The sequence below is a fragment of the Chrysemys picta genome, chromosome 4 (assembly GCF_011386835.1).
Source record: "Chrysemys picta bellii isolate R12L10 chromosome 4, ASM1138683v2, whole genome shotgun sequence".
Classification (NCBI taxonomy): Eukaryota; Metazoa; Chordata; order Testudines; family Emydidae; genus Chrysemys; species Chrysemys picta.
The window spans coordinates 132,967,664-132,982,008 of NC_088794.1; the positions used below are offsets into that span (position 1 = coordinate 132,967,664).

General features: G+C 46.0%; 1 long non-coding RNA gene across 3 annotated transcripts in view; it reads left to right on the forward strand.

Moving 5' to 3' along the window:
• The first annotated feature begins 4,831 nt into the window (after positions 1-4,831).
• The window catches only part of LOC103306092 (uncharacterized), a 95,599-nt gene continuing 86,085 nt past the window's right edge, over positions 4,832-14,345 (forward strand). For 2 of the 3 annotated variants that reach the window (XR_010600752.1, XR_010600754.1), the window contains exon 1: positions 4,834-4,970. This is a non-coding gene — a long non-coding RNA (uncharacterized LOC103306092). Of the gene's footprint in view, positions 4,971-14,345 lie in introns of all 3 variants that reach the window. The other variant, XR_010600753.1, reaches the window with a different exon arrangement.

Sequence of the window (14,345 nt, forward strand, 5' to 3'; positions counted from 1 at the left end):
CCTTTCCCCTCCTCATACACACACACCCTCTGCCCCCTTTGGGGCAGGGACTGTGTCTTCCTACATGTTTGTGCAGCACAAAGCACAATAAGGCCCTATTTGGGTCTTCACAATATAAATCATAAACAATAAATATCTTGTAAATTTCCCTGTGTGCTACAGACAAGATAATAAAAGAGGAAGAAAATGCCCACTTGGGAATACCGCTTAGAAATTATTTTTACCCAGCATTTCCTTGTCTCCCTACCCCAGCTCAATAATCACTCATTTTTTATCTTACACAAACAAAACATTGCAGCTTTCATTACATCGTCTTTGTCTTATTTCTTCAATTATGTGATTAAGAACAACTCTGGAATTGTTTACATGCCTTAAAACCCCTTTGCCAGTCAGCTTGGCAATAGGCAGGACCAACAGCTATATAATGCAGATCTTCTGAGACATTTCTGTATTTAAGTCTGATAGCAAGCAACTGCACTCCCTGAGACTTTCCCCAGCTCAGTGTGCATACATTCACAAATGGTTGTAATATCTGCAGTAAGACTATGCTTAGGTGACAAGTCTAAGAAGAGGGTTAATGTTGCCTTAAGCTAATCAGATGAACAAGGTAGTCACTGTAGTGGCTTTAGCCTACTTTTCAAGAGTCCTAGACAAGCATGTGACTCACTTGTAAGTAGAACAGTATTCGTGTATAATTCAGAAGGCATGATTTTCAAGAAATTTCAAACAAATCCAAATAAAAGCCATTAGGGTATTTTCAGGATTTGTTGATAGAATTTTCAAGAATTTGCACATTTTCTTCTGCTGTACGTCAAGGTATTTTTGTTGCTCTCTTTGTTATTTACAAAGTGAGGAACTAGAGAGACAATTACTATTTGGTTACATTCATTCTTTTCTACACTTTAAATGCCTTCATATACTTTAACTAATATCTTTAGTAATGGCAAGGTGGGGAGATAAAGGACTTGGTCCAACAAGCCATCCATGACCCTGACTCCCATGGGTTTTGAATCAGGCCCAAAGTGTGAGGAATTCCATTAAAGTCAATCAGAGTTCCACAAATAGACTTGATGGGCTACTCAGCCTGCTTCTATCCTTTTAATTTTCTATGACAATACAATACTGCTATTCACACTGGGTGAAATCCTGCCCCGGGGGGGGCTAGGATTTCACCCAGGAGGGTTTCATCTGATACTGCATAAAAGTTAATTGGACGTGCTTTGTATTAAGATCTAGAATGGAGTTACCTCCAAGAGTCACTGAATGCAGCTTCCCTAAAAAAAAATCTATCAAAAGAAAGAGGTATGAATGACAAATGTTGAATTTACCAGCTCAAATGCATAAGCAGTCATTTCCAATTTTTCACATATCTGATGCAATTTCATTAGCTGTTGAAACATAATTCTAAATTATTAACAGGGCATCTGTCATTTCTTTTCTTCTTCCCATCCCCCCTTAGGATGCATCTGCAAATCACTCAGAACTCATTCATCAACTTCCCCGGAGGAAACTTCTATTTTCTAAAATGAACATTTGTGCTTTGAGACGCCCCCCGTAAACCTTCAACCATTTCCATAATTGGGTCTTTCCTTAATACTGGTCACTAGTCTGAAAGCATGTTTTAGCCCTTGAAAAGCACTTGTTGTCCCTTTCTAAAATATGCTTTTGTCAATCTGCACTGAAGTGGAAACTATACATTTGTAAATGAAGAAAAGAATGGGGGTTTATTATTTAAAACAATAAAGGTAAATCTAATTGCCTGAATCCTAGCATCTTACTGTTGTTGTTTTTTAAAGAAATCTTTATGCCAAAAATAGCAATAAAATAGACCAATTCCCAGTTTCCTATGTTACAGCCAACAAACTGATTACATTAGTGGATAACATCAGCTCTTTGGAATTAGGCTGCTAGCTGAGGTGAAGGTCTTATTATAGTCGTGAGTTCACACCATTATGGTTAGCATTATCAGCATTTCTATTATAACAGCCTCTTCTGCTCTTTTTTCGCAAAGGGTTACACTGAGCACATAAAAATTAACTTCATGCTGAAACACTGATGACATGATTCCAGCCCCAGGGTACAGGGGTTTGGGTTTTTTTTAGCACATTTGAGACAAATAGCTTTGGCTGTTTTAAAAATTCATGCCTGATCCTGCATTCCATGCACACTCAGAACTTCCTGTGCATATGCAAGGAACACAGGACTCAGTCCTATGAGTTTAAAAAGAAATGTCTATTTAAAAATTGTTTTTAGCTTGTATAATTAAAAATTGGCTTTGAATTCAAAATTAAAATGTATTTAATGATATCTACATATTAGGGTGCAATTGCTTTTGGAATTATACACACAACAATCAAAATGGCCAAGTGTCCTTTGCCAAGTGTCCACCATTTGCACAGTTAATACATTCTGCAATTGACATGGCATGTTTCTTAAAAGCATTGCAGTGATCACATTACGTAGTATAAATGTCTAAAAAGAGATCAACACAAAGACTTGGGTTTGAATTTGTTTGAACAGAAGCAGGAAAATGTGTGAATGCTCGACATGAAGGTTTTTGCACCATGCTCTATCAGAGCCTTGGCACGAAGACTCCATGGAAACCACAAATAGTTAACAGACATTTTGGTAACCATGAATGACCATCAGAAGTTCATCACACTTATGCTCTATATATTCCACTGGCACTATGTCTGATTCCAGAGCCTTTGCAAAAGTCTTGTTCAATAGGGAAATAATAAAAAATAAGGAAACAAGGGCCAAGCTACCTCAATCGCCACCTCTTCCTCTGAACTCCACGATAGTAGCTCAGCTGGAACTGATGATCCCGAGGGTGAAACCATACAGGGTCAAGCACAGAGCATTCTCAGCGGAGGGCCCTGAATTGTAGAATACACTGACACTAGAGGTCAGTAAGAGCCAGAGTCTTGCAATTTGCCAGGCCTGGCTGGTACAAAACTCATCCCACTAAGGCAGAGGTGGGCAAACTTTTTGGCCTGAGGGCCACATCTGGGTATGGAAATTGTATGGTGGGCCATGAATGCTCATGAAATTGGGAGTTGGGGTGCGGGAGGGGGTGAGAGCTCTGGCTGGGGGTGTGGGCTCGGGGGTGGAGCCAGAAATGAGGAGTTCAGGGTGCGGGAGGGGGCTCCAGGCTGGGGTGCAGGAGGGAGGGATGAGGGCTCCACTGGGGGTGTGGGTTCTGGGGTGCAGGAGGGTGGGACCGAGGGGTTTGGAGGCTGGGACAAGGGGTTGGGGCAAAGGAGACGGTCAGGGAGGCAGGCTCCAGGCAGCGCTAACCTCAAGCAGCTCCCAGAAGAGGCGGCATGTCCCCCCTCTGGCTCCTATGTGGAGGTGCAACCAGGCGGATCTGTGCGCTGCCCCATCCACAGGTGCCGCCACTGCAGCTCCCATTGGCCCTGTTTGCTGGCCAATGGGAGCTGCTTGGGCCGGGGACAGCGTGTGGCACCCCCTGACTGCCTCTACGCATAGGAGCCATAGCGGGGACGTGCCACTGCTTCCAGGAGCTGCGCAGAGCAAGCCCTCAACCCCGCTCCCCAGTAGGAGCTCGAGGGCCAGATTAAAATGTCCGAAGGGCCAGATGCGACCCCCGGGCCGTAATTTGCCCACCCCTGCACTAAGGTCTTTCCTGCAGCTACAGAGACCAGTACAACAGCCTGGCAAGATTTCCGCCCCCTACCCTCCCTGAAAGACAACCACAAAGAATAATATCAATTCAGAAGGCAGCTTAGAATGCAGAATGGTTCATATTTGGACCCAGATATAAATGTGACTCTTAATTTTGCATATAGCACCTAAACACTACAGTAAAGTATGAATTAAAGATGCATATACAGAGATAGCTATGCACATTGTACTCAGTACCGAGGCACAGTTCCAGCTCTGCTTGTGCCCTAGATAGAGAAATTCTCTTTTCTGTCAAGGGGCATCCATGCTTCCAGTCAAGCTCTGGTGTGCCCAGCTAAATCCCCTCTGTGCTCACTAGGCCCCATAAGGAGGCAGTCATCCACCCCAAACCCTGCAGGGCCAGTACACATACTGCCCATTCATGAAAGCCGCACCTTGCTTTTGCCATCCCTCACCAAATAGCCACTCTGGGCAATCATCTATTTAAAAAGTAAAGCTCACTCTTTTTCACTTGTTCAGCACTGCAGGGCCAGCACAGCCCTGGGGGAGTGAGGCGGATTCTGCGTGGGCTCACCCATCTTCAACCGCCATCATGGCTAAGTGATGGTGCAGAATCCAGAAAGAACCGAGCTTGACTTTCAGATCCCAGGGGGAGCTGGCCGGGCAGGCTGGCAGGGGGAAGAAACCAAAACTCCTCATTACTTCCGAAAGGAGCAGACTGGCTCTGGAAAGCACTGACTCGCAGTCATACCAGCCGGCCTTTGGTTTCCGAGCGGAAGCAAATTGCTCTTACGGTAGGCGGCAAAAGCAGGGGAGAGCAGGTGCGTTTCCGGGGCAGGTTTGCCGAGTCAATGCCCCCTGCGCTGTTGTAAAGGGGGATGCACGGGTGTAAATGCTGGGGGTCGGAGGGGCCAGGCTGGGGGTGGTCCCGTGTGTCTCCGGCCTCCATCCCGCAGCGGAGCAGAACAAGGTTATGGGGAAGGAGAGCGGCGCGGCCAAGACGTGCCTCCCTCGCGGTTGACTTGCTGCTCCGCTAATCGGCGGCTGCTGTGGCCCATTGAGAGTCACCTCCCGGCCGAGGCCGCCTCGGCAACATCAGTATGCCGGAGACATTGGCAGGCAGACTAGAGCGCAGGCTTGGAGCCGCCGCTGTCCTCAGATGAACCCGGCTCGGCTGCCAGCAGCCAGCGGAGCGCGCGCAAGGCTGGGGCTCCGAGTGCCGGAGGCAGCTAACACCCCTTCTGTAGAGTTCTTAGAGATGCCCCTGGCCACGTAGAGTTAGGCGGGGGGCCCTAGATACGCTCCGCAGACACACTGGCAAGGTAAGATTCAAAGGGAAACAGACACAGGTTGCCGCCAAGACAGAAACAAGGAGGAAGCTGCCGGCGGCAGCCGCAGGAGAGGAGGGAGCAGCGGCGTGGGAAGAGCGCTGTGCCGGGGTGTGGGGGGGGGGGTGAGGTGGGGGTATCTTTCCTTGCAGAATGCCCCGCTGCCGCGGAGCGCTCGGCGGACCGGCTTCCAGATGTTGCGGGCCTGCAACATCTGGAAGCCGGGAGGGTAGCGTCCAGCAGGGCTTGTTTGTACTGGGCTGTAGCAGCAGAGAGATGGGTGTTGACGGCTGGCAGGGACTCCTTGGCAAGTCAGTTTAACCTCAGCCCCCCTGGAGCCCTCTCCGCTCTGCAAAGTTGACTGTTGCTCGCCAAAAACTGCCTGCTTATATTGAAAGGTAGCGGACAGATACGGGGGGGGGAGGGGCAGAGAGACAAATCCTCAATATTTTGCATGCGGAGGGAAAATAAATAATTCATCTGAATAAAATAATAATGAATGATAACCCGGAAGCCCCTGTTTAAACCCTGCCCTCCGCCCCTTTAAAACCAATAACCCTTTGTACAGTGCGCGTCAGCAAAGAGCCGGAGCCGCTTGGGCAAAAGGTGTCTTGTTATCTAAGGAGCTTATCACCTAAAACCTGGAAGCAAATGAAAGGGCGGCAGCGAGGCGCGTCGCAAAATCAGTGCGCCCAGAGGTCCCGGCTAGTTAGCTGTCCTAGCTCCTTACTCCTAGGCTGGCACCGGGGCACGGCTCTCTCCTCAGGTGGTCAAGTCCCTTCCCCTTTTAACTCAGGACGATTTTTTGCTTTGCGCCCTGGTCACTGTCCAACCCCATCCCCCGACCAAACATTTCTCGGGTGGCCCGAACAGGTTCAGGATCCGGGGCGGGGGGCGCATTTCATCGCCTCCCCTTACTGATTTCGTTCGTTTCGCCTGCCACCGTTTTCCTGGCAGATGAAACAGGCCAAGTCCTACCGAGCCAGTAAACGAAAGAAACACTCGAAATGCCCCCTGCTCCCCGGGGATCGTGCACTGAGCGGAGGCTTAACCTTCCAGGGCCTGAAACCAGAAATTTAACCGCTAATCAAGTACCCCCTTCTGCCCCAATGGAAACTTCCCCTCCGCCCCCTTAATGTCTTCCAAAAAACTGTTCTTCCCCATTGATTCCGGGGGGGGCGCAGAGGGCGAGGAGCCGCCCGAATTCGAACACCTCCAACTCGAATTAAACGCAGCAGGAGGCCAAAGCTCCCCTTGGGAACGGCTGGAACCGTGTTTCATCCGCTTTAGAGGGGCGGGAGGGAAGAAAAGAAAAGAGCGACTGTTCAAGCGTGTGACAATGAACGTGGGGGTTGGGGAGACGGGGTCCTGAAAGCAAACCTGGGGGGGGGATGACTCATTGGGAGGCACAGCAAGCTTGGGGGAATCAGGGGAAGCGCCTTTACAATTATTCCTTAAATGAGGGCCGGGGGATGATCTCCTTGCCAGGAGTGAGACTTGGTAGGTCTTTACACGAGTGCTTGCGCGTTGATATTAGCCAGGAGTACTAGAACAATTTGTATAGTGTGGGGGAGCTGAGAGCCATTGGACCGAACTGTAAACCCTGTATAGGCTAGAAACCACTTCAAGCCAGGGGGTTCTGGAGCACCCCGCACCCCTAGTTCCAGCACCTGTGTAACTATCTGACCGTACCACCTATCTATGGCACATTAGTTGCCCCCCTTCCCAGTCTCTTGAAGCTGCCTTGATTCCTTCTCTCCTTTCCCTGCTCTTGTTTTATTCCTGAGAGAGACAACACAATAGCTTCAGAACCATAATTTAAAAGCTATCGGCGGGGCCTTAATAGTCCTGCACACACGCCCCCGCCCCCTGCAGGGAAAGGAAATGGCACGGTACGAAAGCGTTTGCTGATCGCGCCCGCCCTCGCTCGGGGATGCGCAGCCCCTGGTGAAAGGAGCTTGTCCTCAGATGACACCATCTACGGCTCCTCCTCCTCCAGTCCCTTCCCTCCCCACACCGCCTCTCTTCCTCTCGCTTCTCTCGCAGCCCTAATTGGGCTCTTGCTAATATGATTAAAGCCCAGTTAAATGTTTCTTGATAAATCTTGTTAAGGGAGGATTTGTCCCCCCCACACACACACACACTCGGTTGCTGGTTAAAAGCCCTAGTTACAGACAGGCGATGTTGATCTAGTGGGGAGGAGGGCGCGGGGGGAGAGAGAGAGAGAGTTGGCATTTCACAGTTGCTCCTTTAACAGGATTGGTTTTGGATCGGTTCCTGCGGGTTGTTCATCCTCAGGTCGGGTTGGCTGATAAGAACCGCCCTTGGCTTTATGTAACACGTTATTATTTGGTCACGATCCCAGATCAGAATGTTTCCTTCCTTGCTCGAAATGACCATTCGTATGATCCGCCGAGTTCCTGGGCTGTGTGTTGCCAATTCCCGCACCGGGTGTGTGCTTCGGATCAATTTAAGCTGGTTTTTGGTTGTGCCCTTGTAAACGCTCATTGTTAATCATTTATGCGTAAGAATAAAAATACAATAACACGCCGCCTGGAAGGAGAACACTTTTAGCGGATCTAAACCCGTAATCACTTACAGTGTAAGGTGTGGGTCTATTTCGCTCCTTGTTGATTCTGCGGTTTGTTAATATCATTTGTTAAATCTACATTAGGGGATGATACTTAACTCAGACGCTTTGCGTGGCCCCCTCCCACTACCAATTTCAGCAAAACTGATCTTTGCGGCTAGCAGGCTGATTTGTTTTTATTTTTCACTGTAACTTTGCCAGCGTCCGTTTTGACTCAGCAAATATCAAAATAGGAAAATTGTGATCAAGTGTGTGTGTGGGGGGGGGGGGATGTCTATACAGAAAATGGGGTTCCACCCAACCTTTCGATAAAGGATTTGCGTGAACTGCGGGGGGGTGTTTTGGGTTTATTGACCTGTCTCAAGGAATGTGAGGGAAGAGGGCTGCTTTGGCTTGCTAGCATCTGATTAATGCAAAGGGCTCGGTGGGTGATGGGTGTCCAATGAATTTTCGTCGATCATTTTTCCTGCCCCTACCAGCTGTGCCTGCATATTCGAACTCCCATTGTCCTGCCGAATTCCTTACAATTGGACTAAATGGGGACAGGTCGAAGGAGCAGCAGGGGGCTCGCTTCCTCCTTAGGCACAATGGGGTTTGTGTTCATTGCACTTCCCAAGCCTATACATTGGTCACTTGTGGAGAACTTTTCCTGGAGGCTCTCGAGCGGGGCACAGGTCACAAGGATATTGAACAACTTGCTCTTTCCTGGTGAAAGCAGAAAGATCCCTTAAATCGAAGGCTGCTTGTTCGTTGCATTTTAGTAGTGACTCGTACAGACTTGCTTATTTTCGTCCCTTCTCGTCCCTGCCCCCAACTTTGGGTAATGAATTAAAAAAAATCTTTTTTTCCCCTAATGAAATACAAATAATTTAGACGTCTCCAGCATCTGAGGATTTCAAAGCACTTTACAGACATGAATGCACTATGCCTCATAACATCTGAGTGACCCCTGTCCTCACCTACCCAGTGTACTTTCTTCTTCTTCCTGTGCCCGGCTGACAGCACGTTACAGAGGCTGGTTTTTAATAAACGTTGAGATCAATAGACTATGCGAAAGGAGGACAGTGTGTGAAAAATCCCAGTTGGTCAAAAAGAACGAAGGGGGGAGGGGAGAGGAGAAGAGAAGAAGAAGAAAAGAAACGAAAACCAAATCTGAGTCCAGAAAGAACGATGTCTTGACCCTGGCGGGAGGGAAACACAAGCAGCGGTTTAAAACAGATTATTTTGGTCAGTCCAGATCTTCAGCCCCAAAGAACCCAAAGAGATGTGAATGAAAGGAGCAGATCTGCGCTCTTTTTGCTGCTCGGGGGCTGGAAATGGGTAAACTAAGAGTCAAGGGAATAATAAAGGGAAAATAGCAAGGCTGAAATAGACAAGAGGGAAGGTTAGAAACGTAGCATTCTGTCCGGTAGCTAAGGGGAGCTCTACCCCCCCCCAACCCCCCGCCTTGGGAATCTCTCCAGGTCTAAGCGCGGATTTGTTTGTTACACTTAGCGCAGTTAGAAAGACCACAAACGAGCCATTGGAGACGTTTGCGCTTATTCGCTGATTCCAGACCAGGCTGGGAGAAGTATGAGGGTGAAATTGATTTTATTCTTTTGAATGTAACCAATATCAAAAGCAAGGGGGGTGGGGGACACCCAGCCCCCTGTAGGGGGAGAGGGCAAGAATGTAAATGGATGAAATGAAAGCTACAATGCGAGGGCAGAGCGCGAAGGTAGCAACGGACAGACGAATCCAGTCCGCTGCCTTTCGGTGATAACAGTCAGGGAAAGACAATGGGCGGGTACAGATAATGGACTTAAAAACTGCGCTCATGGCTCTAGGCGCCAAAGGAGGAAAATCCTCAGGTGGTGTAAATCGGCCCAGAGCTATGGGTTCCCGGGGAGCCATACCGATTTCCACCAGCTGAGGGGCTGCAAGAAGCAGCAGCCCTGGGGTCTGGCTTTCTGAACTCCCCTTTTCCCTCCTTCTGTCCCTTTCAGCGATTTCTCACCCAAGCCTACCGGGATCTGCATTTGCACATCTTGTGAGCTCCCTCTCACAGCACGAGAAGCTCAAGACATGACCCCCGTCCCCTTACTGCTCATACGTTGTACGGATAGTTACAAATAAATAATGCAATCAGCTTGAGTTGGAACAGTCGGTTCTTTCGAAGAACGAGGCTTGTCTTAGCTGAATTTTATGATCTGTGTATCACTATAGCCTACAGCGTTTCTGGCATTTCGCACCACGTGCCTGGCGTGCAGAGAAAAGCCCGAGCTTCGTCTACGGAGTTCCCAAAACGAGACATTTCTTCAAATAAAAGTAAATAAGCCACTAGTCATAATAATTTGCACTTCTACAGCATCCGAGGATTTCATAGCGCTTTACAAACAGCAACGCATTATGCCTCTTCACATCCTTGCTGGATGGCTATTATTAGCCCCATTTTACCTGGGGCTAACTGACTTGTTCAAAGTCTCACGATTAGAGCTAGGAATAAATCATACACTCCTCACACTCATGCCTGAGTTTTAATCACTCACCGCCCACTGATCCCAACAATCTGAATGATAGTGTTCAGTGTTTTGTCCATGCAATTTAAAAACAAACACGCTCGGTCCGGCAAGTGTTACCTTCGATGGATAGTGCTTAGGTTTTAGACTGATTAAAAAAACAAAACAAAAACAAAGCTCCATTGGACCTTAACTCATGGTCCATACTGGTTTTAAAGAAATCTGAATGAAGTTTCCACACTATTTCCTATTAACCCGACACACAAAAATACAGCAATTGTTTTCTTTTTGGATGAATGGAAAGACCTGTCTGACATTAATGTTTTTAATGTAGACAGAAAATGCCAGACTCCTATCAACTTGCTTTTCTTACAAAAAGCTGTTCATAGGATTAAGAAGGGAAAGTAAACAGCAGCTCTGAACTTTTAAGATCATTTTCGTTTTAGAAACAGTTTGTCACACAAATCTGAAACAGAAACTGTTTACATTTGAAGATCAAATAGAAGTTATCAAGTACAATTTACAGAGGGGGGGCGGAATATCTTGTTTGAATGTTTAGGGAAAGGATAGCTCTGTTTTCGTTTCAGGGCAGTAACTTTTAAATAATATTTAACAAAATAATTGACCTTGGTGTTTAAACTACAACTCCCTTCACGTCAATAAGCCCACTGGTTTTTAAAAAAAGGTCAGTATCTGAACTCTAGCATTCATTCTGTTAATCTCATCACAACATTTATTTCTGTTGAGATTTTGTTTAATGAACTCATCAGTGAAAGAGAAGTAAAGTTGAGAAAGAGCTCCATAACAACATGTGTTTTAGAGCTTACTTATATTTTCCTTCCCCCTGAAAAACAGAAAATAAAAATATATTGGAAATAAATAACTTTTCAGATGGAAAGGAACAAGAAAAAGTTTTAGGGCAAATTATGGTCTGTCTGCCTCTTAAACATACATTCTCACTCTTTAAATGCATGGAAATCATTCAGTACAGGAAAGATTTTGTGGAATTTGTCTTCCAAATTCATTAGAGCTTCAGTCTGCTCTCTGTGTGTGAATAAAAAAGGAAATAACTCCAAAAGTAAGTGTATCATGGTGCACTACTAGGACTGCTTAATTTGCACCATATTCTGCTCTTTATTTGGCTCAGAGATCTCCACCTGCAGAAAGTGGTGCATAGCTACAGAGTCCTACTCACCTAGGTAAAAAATATTCATTTTTGGCCCATTTCTGTCTTCATTGCACACTCAACTCTTACATAGGAGTTTGGAGTGTACGAAATCAAGTGCGCTCCATTGCAAAATGAAGCATTTTGCTAGCTGTACAGTTTTCATGCATGGAGGAACGTATGTAAATAATCTTACATACCACTTGATTCATGTCCTTTTACACATACTGAGGCACTACCTGGGTCCCTCTTGACACATTTTTTTCTCCATCAAGATCCTCCTATCACTGTCAACAAAGCACACATCACTAACTGAAACAATCCTCATCCAGTGATCAACAACATTTGGACTCTCAATCCAGCACACAAACAGCTATCTCAACAATCATTGGAGGCCCAGAAACTAAAGTACATGATGGTGTTTCACAACTGGAGACGTGACATTATCTTGCAGTCCTGACAGGGTCACATCGATCATGGGATAATGAGAGTTCCATTCAATGTCATGAAGAGCATTGACACAGGTTAGTAGCTGTTGTTTCAAATCATAGGCAAATGACAAGAACCACCTTTTTATTTTTAAAAGACTGAACTACAAGGCAATGGGGAGCTTGATGTGACTTCACTTCCCAAGTAATCTGGTAATGCGTATAATAGCCATAACCTAAATCCACAATAATCCATATGGAACTGCAGTTTTCTGTGCCATGCTGCTGATATTCAAAAGCATGACACACACACACACACACATTTGTTTTTTCCTTATAGCCTGTCACAAGCTATAGTGGTATGTCATAACATTTCAGACATGCTGTGCTGTCATGCCTACATCATCATCTCCTGTCATTTTGATGGTGGCTTCATAAATAACCCCATTAGTTCTTAGTCTAATAGCAAGATTGTGCACAGCTGTAAATCGGGGGCAGTGCAGAGCCAAGTGCCTTGCGTGCTTCACCTCCCAGACTCTTTCAGGGTGATTTACCATGTGATTGTCCAAAGTCTTTAGGTGAGATGTGCAAGGAGTCCTCCAGAGATTTCCTTGCACCCCCTCTGAACTCCCCTATAATTCCCCCCATGGTCAAACTAACCAAGATGAAGAACATAACATGTTGATATATTCTTGGTTCTTGATATGTGAAGGTTCAAGTGTTGTATCTACATCTCAACAACCCAAAGCACAAACACAGCTACCTACTGAAGAAACTGTCTCCCCAACCTAAAGGCAGTTCCTGATCTTGTTGGTCAAATTGGTCCCTTTTATTGAAATTTGAAAAGATGGATACTAATGCACCTCTTGCAAAAAAGCTTACAAAGAAGGAAAGTTTCTCACTGCTACAACTGGTAAAAGTGAGGAGCTTGATTTGCCAGATGGATCAGCAAAGCCAATGCTGACAAACTACATGAAAAGGCTGCAAAACACCAAGCCTCTGGACTGCATCCACATGCAGAATGCCTTATAAGCCAGTCACTGTCAAAGCCAATTTTAGAAGTACTTAATGAGGCTGTTAAGAATGCTGGAGACACAACACAGTTTATGTGAACAAACGTGGCTGTCGCATCATGCTTTCTATTTAAACAAGAGATACCACACAATACAAACTGGAGACCAATGTTCACTGCATTGTCAGTGGTTAACCCTGAAGTTGGACACTGGTTCTAAACAAGACTGGCAAATGCTCACTGTCTTTCTGCAAGAAACTCAACTGACTGTTTAGAAGCATGGGGTGCAACTCAGCAGTTGAAAAGGCGAAGAACTCTCTCACCACATTGAAAATATTTGCATACATGGCTGATGAATGTACCGATGCAAATAGGCATCAAATATTAAGTCACTGTGAATGTTATCTTGATGTCAGTGGTAGGCCAGTAGATGCATTTCTAGATATTCAGGTTATAGAAGACATATTGCCTGCAACCCATATCTTAGAAGAGTAAATGCTTGTAAATTGGACCCCAAACAGATGGCTGCTTGTGCATCTGTGGAGCTGCAAACTTCTCTGGAAGACATGGTGAAGTATAAGCAAGACACAAAAAGTAATTCTTCCTCTCTACTCCGCACTGGAGTATTGTGTCCAGTTTTGGACACCACATTTCAGGAAAGATGTGGACAAATTGGAGAAAGTCCAGAGGAGAGCAACAAAAATGATTAAAGGTGAGAAAACATGACCTATGAAGAAAGGTTTGTTTAGTCTGGAGATGAGAAGACTGAGGGGGGACATGACGAGAGTTTTCAAGTACATAAAAGGTTGTTACAAGGAGGAGGAGGGAGAAAAATTGTTCTTGGTAACCTCGGAGGAGAAGCAATTGCAGCAAGGACGGTTTAAGTTGGACGTTAGGAAAAACTTCCTGTCAGGGTAGTTAAGCACTAGAATAAATTGCCTAGGGAGGTTGTAGAATCTCTGTCATTGGAGGTCTTTAAGAGCAGGTTAGACAAACACCTGTCAGGGATGGTCATAATACTTAGTCCTGCCTGGAGTGCAAGGGACTGTACTAGACCTCCCAGGATCCCTTCCAGTTCTATGATTCTATGATGTATTCAGCTAGCACTAGTGTAAGCTTCAGAATCTTCAAAAGACATTAAAAAGCCATAAATGTAATATCTTCATTATACTCTTTTTTCAACAAGAGTCCAAAAATACTGAACATCCTGTAAAAAATTGAAGATGCTCTGGGACTGAAGTTAGTACAACCTGGGAAAACCTGCTGGCTTTCTCGTGAGTGATCCTGGGGTGTTGTCTTCAAATTACTGCAACTGTTATTAGGTGGCCGTCCAACATCTTGACAGATGAAAGGAGATGCAACAAAGTTGGTCCGTCATTAGTTCTTAGCAATTGTGTGGGAAAAGAGCCCAATGTGTGAGTGGCAAACCTTTCCACAGTGGCCACAGGTCCACTCACCAGATGGAGACTGAAGCACATTCTGCTTCCTGGATCACTTGCAGGCCTCAGCCTGGGCTCTCTGGTGGCTCTCCACAGTGACTGCACCAGCCTGAACCCGGCTTCTCCAAACTGACTGATTATGGGCAGGATTTTCCCAGTTGTCAATGGGAATTCTGAATTTCTTCAGGCCTTGCTTGACCTTGTCACTGTATCAGAGCTTTGGCCTTCCTCTGCGGT